Raw genomic sequence first — 13,405 nt, 5'->3', positions numbered from 1 at the left:
AATTTAATTGAATTGGTTATACTAAATAATAGAACCTGGGTACCTCTTTCTTCACTGAAAAGCTTGTGAGTACAAAATGTAAGGTTTCAACTTGACGTTGACCAATGACTTGCTCCCCTTTCAGTAAAACTATGAGAGTACTCATATTCTGATCTGCTCTGAGCAGGTCTGTACACCTTAGAGAAAGATCCATTTTAATAAGTTCCTAGTACCTTGCAAACCTCATGTCTAAATCTAGTTCTAAAATCAGAGGATTTGGAACTGAAAGGGATACTCAAAGTCCAACTCGCTCATCTTACAGATGAGGAAAACTAGGTCCAGAGGTTAAATGATTTGCCAAGTGCAGGTGGCAGAACTGGCATTCCAGCTTAGGTCCTCTCACTGTAAATCTAGTGCTCTCTCTACTGCATTGGAGTTGTGGGACAAGTTGAGAGACAGCTGACTATTTTCTTGTTTGAAGGTTTTCAGGAATAAATCAACTCATGGGTATAATAGTGCCGTTAGACCAAATAATGATAGATTTTGCCTCAGTTTCCCCAACTCTAAAATGGCGATAATAATAGCACCTCCCTCTCAGGGTTGTTGTGAAGATCAAATGGCCTAGTAACTGTAAAGTGCTTATTCCTGGCACGGAGTAGCCACTGTGTAAATGCTATCATTATCACGGTCATCATCACCATCACCACCAGCACCATCATTATTATTTTTAGGTGGCTAGTGGTAGATCTTCCTCCTTATCTACCCCTATAATTCTAAGTAGAATGAGAAGAAAATGAGAGCCACTCCCTGATAGAGTAGTTTGGTAGATGAGGACCATGGAAACAGAGAGGAGGAAGACTCTGAGTTCCATACTTCCAATAGGAGCAGGGGGGCTATTGAACAAATTATTCGTTTTGCTTTGGGGCTGAAAACACCATTGTTAGATTTCCTCAGCTTGACGCCAATAAATATTTCACTGGAAACAAGCAAAGATCAAATCTGCTGATGAAAAGGTGGACATGATTCAATTAATTTCACTTCAGTTCAATTAATTTCAGTTCAACAAACATTTCTTGTTTCTAAGGATTCAAAAAAAAATCCTTTGAAGTAAAAAGTTGTCAGCTTCTTGGGCTCATTATTCACTCTCCATGTACCTTGATTGACTTTGAGTCTAAAATGTGCGAAAGAGACACTTGTGATCTGTCATCCTTCCTCTTTGAAAACCCCCTTTTCACCACTGCCACCTCTAGAGACAAACGATTGCATCAGAATTTTTTTGTAGGGTGGGTCAGACTTTTAGAATGCAATTGTTTTCAGGCTGTGTCTATTAGATTTTTTATGATGTTTTAATTGGGAGTATGTAATTGTATGGTACCTTGGCTGGGGAAGAGGGTACTTTCCAAATCAGATGATTATTATTAGTAGTGTTAATGGGAATTTATATGCCCTAAATCCATCATGTAGCAATGGGATAATAGTCCTTAAGGCGGTAGTTACTATTTTGAGTATGGCTAACTTGTAAAACTGGATCTTTTTATGTGAACCTGCTTTTAGTTAAAGGAGTACATCAAAACCTCAGAAAGACAGAACTTCAATTTTGTGGCTGCAATCTCACATACTTTTAAATGGCAAACCCATAAATTTTTTTTTAAAAATTAAAAAATACCCCCAAGTTTATGATGGAGTAGCAGAACATTCATTCTTGAGATGGGACTTCACAGAAACCAATAGCACAAAAGCTACAAAATCCCAGAAGAGTTTGATTGAATTAGTCTTCTTCCTCTCCAAAGAGTAATTCTGAACTTTTGTAAAAAAGGTTTCTCTTTCATATCTTGCAATAACAGAGTGAAAAAAATCTTGATGGCTCATGGCTTTAGGAGGTCACAAGGCATGGAGGGATGATTAGAATACTGGTGACTATTCCAGGAGACTGGGGTTCAGATGATTTCAGTTTGTCCAGGCAACAAAAAAGTATCTAAAAGACTAAGCTGTGTTTTTATATGCATCTGTTCGCCATGCATCCATGCTAGATTACACAAAAGCCAGACAGACTGCATGTCTACACATTAGACTAAGATGTGGGGGAGAGGTGCCACTTAGGGGTCTGGATTATGAAGTTTACAGGTTCATATGGGTTAAGTTAACAAAAGTGTGGTCGAATCTCTACTATACTTGGTGATAGATAGATGTAGGTATAGTCAGATAAACTAAAAAACAACATAGCCATCGACCCTTGGTTATGTTGGTTCTAGAGTGCTCTTTGCATTTCCATGTGTATCAGTTGATAAATTCACAAGCATTTATTAAGTACCTACTATGTGCCAGGAACTGTGCTAAAGTTATGGAATACAAAGAAAAAAATGATGTTGTTTCTGCCCTCAAAGAGTTTCTATTCTATGAGAGGAAAATTCACAACTTTTTGAATGGAAAGGATAAGTGGCTCAGATAATATGAAGGCATGAACACCCAAGTTATCTATGTTTGACTTTATTGTTTTCCTAATTCTCTTTATGCTGATATGAACATATTACTATCTTATACTCATTGACTGCTATAGTGTGTCAGTGTGCTGAGTGACCTGAAAGAAGAATTCTGGGGATGAAAACTTTATTGCAGAGATGGATGACTGACTGACTCCTTTCCCTAGTGTTGTTGGAAAGCTGTGAATATCTGTGATGTGCTTCTAAATGTCTCATTTATCGTCAAAGATGGCACAGGTTTTCTTCTCTTCTCTTTCCTGTTCACTGTCTTTCATCTGATTTTTGGTACAGAAATTCCTTCTATTGATCTTGGAGGAGTTAACCATGAAATGATTTGCATGGGTCAGACAAGAATCTACAGTCTCTAGTTGGGCAATTAAGGCCATTTACAATCTGCCTCCAACCTTATTTGGATCCAACAAAATGAGTCCAATTATTGATCTTTAAGCATATTGTGTATTTAGTTTTTTTCCAATTATATATAAAGACAATATTAAACATTCATTTAAAAAGAAATTGAGTTCCAGATTTTCTCCCTCCCTTCCCCCTCCTTAAAATGGTAAGTAGTTTGTGCAGTCAACACTAGGGTATATTCTTGACTCCTGCTCCTCTCAGCTTAGGTCCTAAGTCCTTAAGTCTTTCAAATGAAAGGTGAAAACTCTCTTTTCTAGGAAGCCTTTTCTCATTATCTTAGATTTTAGTGGTACTTCCTTCTTTCTGAACTCTTGTGGTATTTTCTGTCTTTACCCTAGACAGTTATGGTATTTAACACATGTTATCTGGTTATATTGGTAGTTATATTTTTATGTCTTAGAGTATTAGCTTCCTGTGGTCAAGGATGAATGAATGAATGAAAAGCATTTTGTTTGTGGCAGACACTGAAATCCAAAAGTAAGATAGTCTCTATTTTCAGGAATTTTCATTACATAATAGAAGGAGGTAACACCTATAGTGGAGTGGTAAGTCAGGGATAGTATTTTGGTATGTAAAATTACAGGCATAATGAATGGAATCATAGAGGAATCCATTGACATGCCCTTTCTAGATGCAATGGGAGTGTTGATTTAGTTATGGATCCAAGATCTGTAAGTGTAGTGCCTAGCTCAGTGCCATAGACTTAATAGTTTACCAGTGAGTGTTTCTGGTTGATAATAAAGATGGTATTATCTCCCCCATCACCTCAACTCCCTGGTTCCTTCTCAGCCATGACTCTTTGGCTGTGAATATATAACTTGGCAAAAGAAGAGTGATGAATGCAGCCAGCCAGCCAGCCAGCCAGATGTTTTGGCTAAATGACATTAGATAAATGGTTTGACTTTTTTGTTTTTTAAACTAAGTGGACCAGATGTTTTAATGTTGTGAGTCCAGAGCCTTAGACCCAGTGGCTCACTGAAGAAGATGCTTGGCAGGGATTTTGTCTTATCTCTGGAGCTTGTCAAAAAAAATCATATCCTCTTGGGCTACAGCAGACAGACACTCTCTCATCAGCTGGGAATTCCCTATAGAGGAAGAGAAAAGGGTTAGCAAAAGGACTCTAAGATCCCTTACAGCTCAAACATCCTGGGCATCCATGATATGGCAGAGGTTCAGTGAGAACTAGAGAGGAAGTTAGAAATGTTTCTCTTTTGCATGATATTTGCAAATGTCTGCTTTGGGGTAACTTGAACAAAGTATGCTGGATTAGCAATCTGGAGCATTCATGACTCCTCTTTGTCTACCATCTCCTCCTTCTCCTCCTCTTCCTTCTTCTCCTCCTCTTCTTTCTTTTCCTTCTTCTTTTCCTTCTTTTTCTTCTTCTTCTTCTCCTCCTCTTCTTCCTCCTCCTCCTCCTCTTCCTCCTCCTCCTCCTCCTCCTCCTCCTTCTTCTTCTTCTTCTTCTTCTTCTTCTTCTTCTTCTTCTTCTTCTTCTTCTTCTATTTCTCCTCCTCTTTCTCCTTCTTCTTTTTCATTTTCTTCTCCTCCTCCTCCTTCTCCTTCATCTTCTTTTTCTTCTCTTCCTCCTCCTTCTCTTCTTTTCTTCCTTTTCTTTTTCTTCTCTTCCTCCTCCTCCTCTTCCTCTTCCTTGTCCTGCACCTCCTCTTCCTCCTCCTCCAGAAAATCAGACTGAAAGTAGACTTGACCTCTGCCTCCCTTCACCAAACTGTGGTCTTTCCCATCTCTTCTCTGACTTTCCAGCGCCCTCAGAATAAATGAACACAATTTAGTCCTTCAATCAGACTACAAACATTTGTTAAAAACCTGGGCTGTGCCCAGTGCTTTGTATACAAAGGAAGGCAGAAGCATACAAACAAAAACCTAGCTGCCAAACCAAAGTCGCCCTGCTCTCAAGGAGCTCACAGTCTAATGGAGGAGACAATGCACAAACGATGATGTAAAATGAAGTCTTTCTGCTAGTGCCTTCCCTCTGTGGATTGTTTCCAATACATCTCATAAGCATTTTGTTTGTATATAGTCATTTGCATGCTGTCTCTTGCCTTTGACAGTAAGCTCCTAGAAGGCAAGAATCTTTTTTTTTTTTTGTGCTTTCTTTGTGGCTCCTGTTTAGCCCAGTGTGAGGTACAGAGTTGGTAATGAATAATGAAATGATCGATTTAGGTTTATTAATCTCTCATCCCCTTCCCTTCAAGATTTTCTATTTCTTGAGGGTAAGGATTGTTTTTATACATTTACAGGTACATGAAGCTCCTGGATGGTGGCAGTGGATAGGGCCTGGACTTAGAGTCAGGAAGTCCTGACTTCAAATTAAGCACCAGGTACTCACTAGCTATGTGACCCTTGGCAAGTCATTTTACCTTTGTCCACCTCAGTGTCCTCAACTGTAAAATGGGATAATAATAGCACTGACCTCAAGGGTTGTTGTGAAGATCAAATGAGATCACATATGTAAAGTGCTTTGCAAACCTTAAAGCCTTTATAGAAGCTAGATATTACAATATCTTCCATTGCATTTAGTATAATATCTTGCACATGATAGATGGCTGAATGAATAAATGCTTCTTAATTGGTAGTTTAATGAAAAAAAGGCAAATTCTTCATTTTTCCTTGGGCTAGTGATTAGTTAAAACATGCAGCTAACTTGGGGGTCTATTTGGTCATGGTTGAGGATAGTGCTGATGGAGAGAAGAAGGGAAAGTTAATCACTCAGATCTTGAAGGCTCACCTTGTATAAAGGAGAAACCTGAGAGGTTAACCTCCTGATGGGGAAGTTATTCTGAATGATGATTAAGTAGACTTCAGCTCCTGCCTTATCCCAACATCAAAGTGATTGAAGGAGGAATTTGGATCAAGTTCTCATGGGCAAGGATTTAACTTGTAGAAAATGGGGATACAGTGTGGCCTGGTCTTCTACCTCTTATGTAGGCCTGGTCTTCTACCTCTTAGGCACAAATTGAGATTATTATCCTCCTTAGGAAAAACAACAACAGTAACCAGCTCTATCCTTTAAACCCTGACTCTGGAAATCCTGCCTCTTGGAAACTTGACCTGATTTCTTTGGCTTGATGGGGATTGGCTCAACCTGAAGAGCAAGTTTGACCCTAGTTCTTACCTCCTCTTTACCTAAAGTGCTTTTGACTGGGTTAGGAGTCAGTGGCCTAGAGGGAGGCAAGGTAGGAATCAATCAATTAACACATATTGGCTGAATGCCTAGGACCTGCCCAGTACTGTGGCAGGTTCTGAGGTGGAGAAAGTAAAGAATGTAATCTTCAAAGTCGGGGTTATGAACTGATCCCAAGGGATGTGGTCAACCATTTGGAAAGTGGGAAGATAGATGAGTCACATTTGTAGTTCCCTGAGGTTCCAGTGAAAGGTCTCTGCCTTCCATTTCCTTGCCATTTCTTGGCCCCTTAGGGTACTTAAAATCTAAACATCACATGGGTACTCATCATAGCCACACAAGTTCCATTGGGAAAATTCCTACCCACCCCACCTCATCCCCAACTTCTGCCCTCATCAGGCTCTCCTTAGAGAGAGGGCTTTTTGATCTGGAGCAATGACCAGTGACTAGGAATCTCTTGAGGTCACTCCATCCCCCCACACCTCCTTTTGTTATCTCTTCTCTCTTTCTGAATTTTTCTATTACTAGTGAGGCTACCAACATCCTTCCAGTTACCCAGGTTTGAAACCTTAGTGTTAACTTCAATTCTTCACTCTCTCTCATCCTTCGTATTTTATCAGTTGCCAAATTTCATTCCTATCTCTACAATATCTTCCCTATGCATTCATTCCTTTCCCTCTTCTCACATGGACACCAACCTAGCTTAGACTATCATCACCTCTTATTGGAAGACTACAGCAGCTTCCTAATTGGTTTCCCTCTCTCAAATCTCTCCTCCCCACCTCAAACTATTATTATTGCAATCGAAGTAACTTTCTTAAGGCAGAGATCTTATCATGTCATCCTCTGTTCAGTAAATGACTCCCTATTGAATTTAGGATCCATATTATTTCATATTTATCTCATCCTATTTAGAAAGCTATTTTGCATTATGACATTTAAGAAGTTCAAGAGATATAATTTCTGGGTATTTAGTCATTTTATTAATAATGCTGGCATTTTAGTAAAAGAGGCCAGTGGTATTCTTCAATTCCCAAGACTCTCAGGGGAGTGGACTCAAGGCTTATCTGACCTTGAAAGAGTGGTGTGGTGAAAGATGATCAGGTGGTCCCACTAAATCTAGTGCCAATGTGGTGAATCTCTGAAAATGGGAGCCACCAGGCTCCCTAAGGAGGGGAGAATCAGTCCAGTTCTGAAAGAAAACAGATCAAAGCTTCTGTACCAAATAGTACCGGAAATCAGGCCACATGTAGCCACTATACGTCTAGCTTGAGTGAGGAAGATAGATACCCAGTACTTAATTTATAGAATAAAATAAAAATGACTAATAATAATGCTTGGATCTAAAATGTCTGATGGCCATTGCTCCAAAAACTTAGTGTCTAGTTGATGAAATAAGACGAAACGCTCTAAAGATAAGCTAACAATAGAGGAGTTACATGATAATGTGTATACAATAAAAGAAGTCACCATCGCAACAGCAGTACAGGATTAATTGCTCAGTGGGTGGTACAGACAATAAATGCTGTGAATTCCAAGGATAGAGGGAGTACTCTGTGGGCTGGAGTCAAAAAAATTGCCTTGTATTCTCAGTTCAGTAGTCTGTGGCACATAATTTAGCTCCTAATTATATACTGTCTGGTTTGTTCCCTAATGAGTTTGGTTGGGTTAGTTTTTTCCTTTCTAATCTAGATTATAAACTCTTGAGGGCAGGGGCCAGCCATGTCTTATCACTTATTCATGAATCCAGCAAAGAACTGAACTTAACTATAATAACTACTCAATGAGGAGGGACTTGTTGGTTGATTGATTGAGAGGGAAGATTGCTAGTTGAGTGCCTGATTGTGGGTGTCACATTAAAGATGAGATCACTAGATTTTGGAAGAAGTGTTGCTCAGATCCTTGGTGTGGGATCATGCTACGAGGAAGCAGGGCTCAGATATCTTCAGGTTAGCTATCAGGGCTTCTTTCAAGATATGGCTCATGTCACTCTCTGTTTGAGGCCTTTCCTGGTTCCCTTAGCTGCTAATGTCAACTTCACCTCCTCATCACACAAATGTGTTTAGTATAAACACACACATCCATGTATATGTATATACACCACACACATACATGCATGCCTATATATAATATACGCACATGTGCATACATACATACACATACTTGTGTACATACATATACATATATACATATATGCAAACACATATGCATGTTGTCTTCTTTTGTTGGAATGTAAATTCCTTAAGGGTGAAATTTGTATTGATTTTTTCTTTCTGCCTCCAGTTTCTAGTATAGTTCCTGAAATATAATAGATATTTATTAAAATGTTTGTTGATCAATTGATTGATTAGCTCTTTGGAGTAGAACAAAGGGTCTGCCTTTCAATTTTTTGAACCAATCAGTTGGTCTGTTGGTGGTTAATCAATTGATTGTTGGCTTGACCTGGTTCTACAGGTCGCCTAATAAGATTGGGTATTGTTCTTTTTTTGGTTTTCAGTTGGTCAAGGGTTGAGGACTTTGAGTGAAAGGTACCATTGTCTTTTTGTCATCTAAGCTTTAATCCTTCAATCTCTTTCTCTCCCTCCCATATCCAATTAGCAGTCAAGCTACCTTTGTAATTTCTCTCACACATTTCACATCCATCTCCTTTGTTCTACTTATATATCATTTCGTGGAGACCATTTTGATAGTTTCCTAATTAATATGTCTGCTCCTAGTTCTTTCCAGTGAATCTTCACAGAGCTACAAAATTAATGTTCCTAGAACACACATCTGACCATATCATACTCCTATTCAAAAATCTTCAGTGGATCCCTATTGCCTTTAGGATAAAAATCTGAAAGTCTCAGGTTGGCATTTAAAGACCTCTGTACTATGGCTCCTGTTCACATTCTCTGTCTTGCCTCATATTACTCACCTTTGTACTCTCTCCATTCTAGTCAAACAGGCCTGCTGGCTATTTCCTCTGCATCACATTCCATCTCCCACACCTATGCCTTGGTACAAGAGGCCCTGCATTTCTGGAAACCACTCCCATATTCCATCTACCTCATAGGATCCCTACTTCCTTCAAAGTGCTGCTTAGGTGCCACTTTCCATGACCTTTGCTGATTCCCTCTCCCCATTCCCCTTTTCTCCTTCTCCTTCCCCTTCCCCTAGCTATTAGTACTTTCACCCTCTTGATGTTACTTTGAATTTCAATGTCAATCAACCAATCCATATTTATTAAGTACCTACTACGTGCTAGAATTTACCAACTGATTTATTGGGTTTTATTCTCTTAGTAGAATTGAAGCTCCTTGAGGTCAGAGTTTCTCTTGTACTTTGTATCCCCAACTACCTTACACATATTAGACATTTAATAAATGTTTACTGAAGTGAATTGGGTAGTGAGATTAGGGGGCAGGATGGAGGAGGTAAGCCAATACTATACGTCTCATTACACCAATTTCTTTTTTCGATGACCATATCACTAGCTACAACAGAGTTTTACTCTTTTTCCTCATGGTAATGTGTGGGAGATCCTGAGTCCTTGAAGGCTATGGCCATAGAGCACAAGCTTTGGAGTTTTAGTAATGACCCGGGCAAGTCAAGTTAACGTGCATTTATTAAGCACTTATTATATGTCAGATACTGTGTTAAGTTTCAGAGTCAAAGAAAGGCAAAAAATCAGTTTTTGCTTTCAAGATACTCATAGCCCAATGGGGAGATAGTGTGCAATCCCTGTCATGTAGAACCCTACAGAAACAAAGTATAGTCAGGATAAATTGGAGGTAATGTTAGAGGGAAGGGGCTAGCATTAGGAGGAACTGGGAAAGGTTTCTTGTAGAAGGTGATCTAGTGAAGATGGCCTGTATCATATGTCTGCTGTCTTAAGACTCAGCCTTGCCAAGTTTGAAGAAGCTTAAAATGACATTGATTGAAGGGTGATGAATTTTTCCACTAACAATAACTCTTGAAGATGGCCTACCACATTACAGAGGGATTGTCATGGCAGCTGTGGACTTAGTGCCCATGCTGAGGAAATCAGGGAAATATTGGCCTTCTGATGGTATTTAGATAAACCAGACATTTCTCCATTTGAACTACAATACCTCTGTATTTGCACTCTTCACATCTGCAAGCTGGAGAGCTGCCGTTTGCTCTTTCACTAGCTACATTGCAAATAAAAGCATTTTATTTTCTCTTTGTTGTTATTGCTGTCCAAGGAACAATTTTTTCCACTCTTTGAATTATAGGTCTTATATGGTGGTTACCAGATGCAGACAGCACAGTAATCAGGGAGCAAGATTACTTGTCTCTTACCAAGGTTGACTTTTGAGCACTCACTTTTGGATGGGGTACCTCCTTAGCTTCTAATCTCCAGTACCAGGAGCCTTGTCATGAAAGACAAATTAAATCCTGGTGATTCTGCTTGTTAACCATATGTTCCTGGGCTATGGGGTAGGGTGGCAGGAGGTGGGGGAGGAAAGAAAGTTAGGATCCATGGTCAAGTTAGGCTGGATATAAATATGAGAAGGGCAGCTAGGTTGTGCAGTGGATAGAGATCTGGCCCTGAAGTCAGGAAGAATCATCTTCCTCAGTTCAAATCCAGCCTCAGACATTTACTTAGCTGTGTGACCCTGGGCAAGTCATTTAACCGTTTACCTCAGTTTCCTCATCTTTAAAATGATCTGGAAAAGGAAATGGCAAAGCACTCCAGTATCCTTGCCAAGAAAACCCTAAATGGGGTCACATAGAGTTTGTCATGACTGAAATGACTAAGCAACAGCTATGTATGAGAGACCAGTTTTATTCTGGAAGATACTTTGAACTATTTTCTGGAGAGAGTTTTGTTTTGACATTCCCTTTCTAATCTAGTGATAGCTAACCTCATGGGCTTTTAGAACCAGAAAAGATCTGAAAGAGGAACTAATCCAAATTTTCAATTTTACAGGTGAGGAAATTGAGGCTCAGATATGGAAAGTTATATGGCTCTCATCACAGCAGCTAACCTTTTGAATGCTTCAATTCAGCAAGTGCTTTGTGGTGAGTCAGCTCTCATCTTTTTGGAAAATAAGCTGATTTTCCCATTTGGCTTTGCTTGGATGAAGTCTCTTTCTATATTATAACTTTCCAGCTTTGTAGGCTTAGTCAGTGGATGTCAGATCATGGCCGTGGCTCAGGATCATAAGTACACTTTTGTATGCAGAGCATTTTGTAGACTTCAAAACCCTGTATAAATATTGGTTAGGAGAGGCAGAAGTATCTAGTGGCAAGAGAGCTGGTCTTGAAGCTGGGAAGGCCTCCATTTTATTCCTTTCTCTAATACATACTGGTTGGGTATCCCTGGACAAGTTTCTTCTCTTGTTAGTGGCAGCTGAGGAGGTGGTTCTCTATCACTGTGAGTGACTAAGAAAATGCTCATGTACATTAGTAGAGACAATTTCTTCACACAAGAGTTCTCTATAACAATAAAATTGCATATTCCTATTCTTATAATTAAGAATAATAACAATAATAATTGTTATCTTATTTTTAATAACTTTAAAAGATTTGGGGACTCCCACACAATAGTTATGGTATTAATATTGTATATTGTTGTTGAGTGACGTCTGACTCTTTATGACCCTATTTGGGGTTTCCTGGCAGAGATACTGGCATGGTTTGCCATTTCTTTCTCCAGTGTGACTCCATTTTACAGATGAGGAGCCAAGACAAAGAGAGGTTAAGTGACTTCCCAGTGTCTCACATCTAATAAGTGTCTGATGACATATTTGAACTTTGATCTTCCTGACTCAAGGTGTGATGCACATCCACTGCACCACCTACCTACCCCAAATTGTATTTTGTATATATTGATATGTGTCATATATTTATATGTGTTCTTTCCCCTTACAAAATGCAAACTTTCTGAGGGCAGTGACTGTTTCATTTTTTTTCTTTGAGTCCCCAGCACCTAGAACAGCGGCTGGCATGTCCTCAGTGTTTACTGACTGCTTGTTAATTGATTGGTTAATATTCATTGCCTGAAAAATACATAATGACAAAAGCTACTGTGAATTTTTGTTAATGCTTATAAATTATTTTGCTTTCTATTAATCACAACAGCTTGTACATAACATCTGTAGCAATATATACATGAATAAGGCATTATTTATTCAGTTTTCAGAAAGTATACTGAGTCACATTACATATTTTGTTGACACTAAGTGGAGACCCAAATAGCAATAGTTGGGGTGTGTGTGTACAAAATGATGCTCAGATGCCTTAAACTAGCTCCTCAGATGCCCTGACCTAATGAATCTGCATTATTAAGCCCCTGGAGCGTTGTAGGCACTGTTTGGGAAACACCTGTAGAGGAAAAAGCACTTGCACTGTGAATTTTTTTTGGTCATCATGTTTTTCATCATGTGGTTTTCTTCAACTTTAAAATAATTATTAAAGCAAGGTAATGCATGCATTGATATGCATGAAGACCAGACTTCAATTCCTGTCTCTGCTACCTAATAGTTGTGTGACCTTGACTGAATTCCTCAGTCTCTTTCATCTTCTACCTCATCTTCTTTAAAGTGGGCATAACAATATTTCCACTCTTTATCTCATGGCTTGTTATGAGGATGTATGAAATAATGTTTGCCAAATACTTCTGTGACCCTTGGCTCAAAGGGCTAAATTGCATAGTATTCTCTGTTTTTTGGTGGAGATGGATTCCTTAATGCCCCTTGTTTGTAGTAGGAGTGTATGGTGTTAACGAAAACTAGAGATGGGAAAGGTCCTGGTTTTCAGCTTTGAGAGAGAAGACATGTCACTCCAACCTCTCTTCACGTCCCTAAGGGGACAGAAAGATTTAGGGAAGAATCCGACGTGTTGTGTTGTGTTTGTCTTTCATTCTTAAAGAGGACCATGACATCAGGGAAATGATGACATGACTTGAAGTTGACTTTAATCTGAGTGAGGGAGGGCTGTGTAAAATCACCAGCCTCACTTTTTCCTCCAGAGGCATCTGGATCCAGTGACCAGATATTCATCAGGATGACTGGAGATGGCCCCAGGAGGCAAGGGGAGACCCTGGCCCTTTTAGGCTAAGGCCTTTTCAGCTACTCACTTAGAGCAAGGTAATGCCCATTCAGTAAACAAACCTCTTTAAGAAATGAGTCAAGGGATGGCTGCTTTATTTAGAAAAAAAGAAAAAAAATCAAACTGGGAGGGGAAGACCTTCAGGCTTGCTGTTCCAAAGAGAAATAGTTACCACCAACATTCCCTCTAAAGGAGTTTGAGCAGGGACTTATTGTGGTCCAATCTGTGAGTTTCAGAGTGAAAGGTTTAAGGGTCTTGAAAGAAAGAAAGGAAGGAAGGAAGAAAGAAATCTAATAGAAGAGTTGGGAATCTCTATCATCTGGCTTACTAC

Source organism: Notamacropus eugenii, chromosome 1 (genome assembly GCF_028372415.1).
Source record: "Notamacropus eugenii isolate mMacEug1 chromosome 1, mMacEug1.pri_v2, whole genome shotgun sequence".
NCBI lineage: Eukaryota > Metazoa > Chordata > Mammalia > Diprotodontia > Macropodidae > Notamacropus > Notamacropus eugenii.
The sequence above is the reverse complement of the archived record's forward strand: the minus strand, read 5'-3'. Positions refer to the sequence as shown.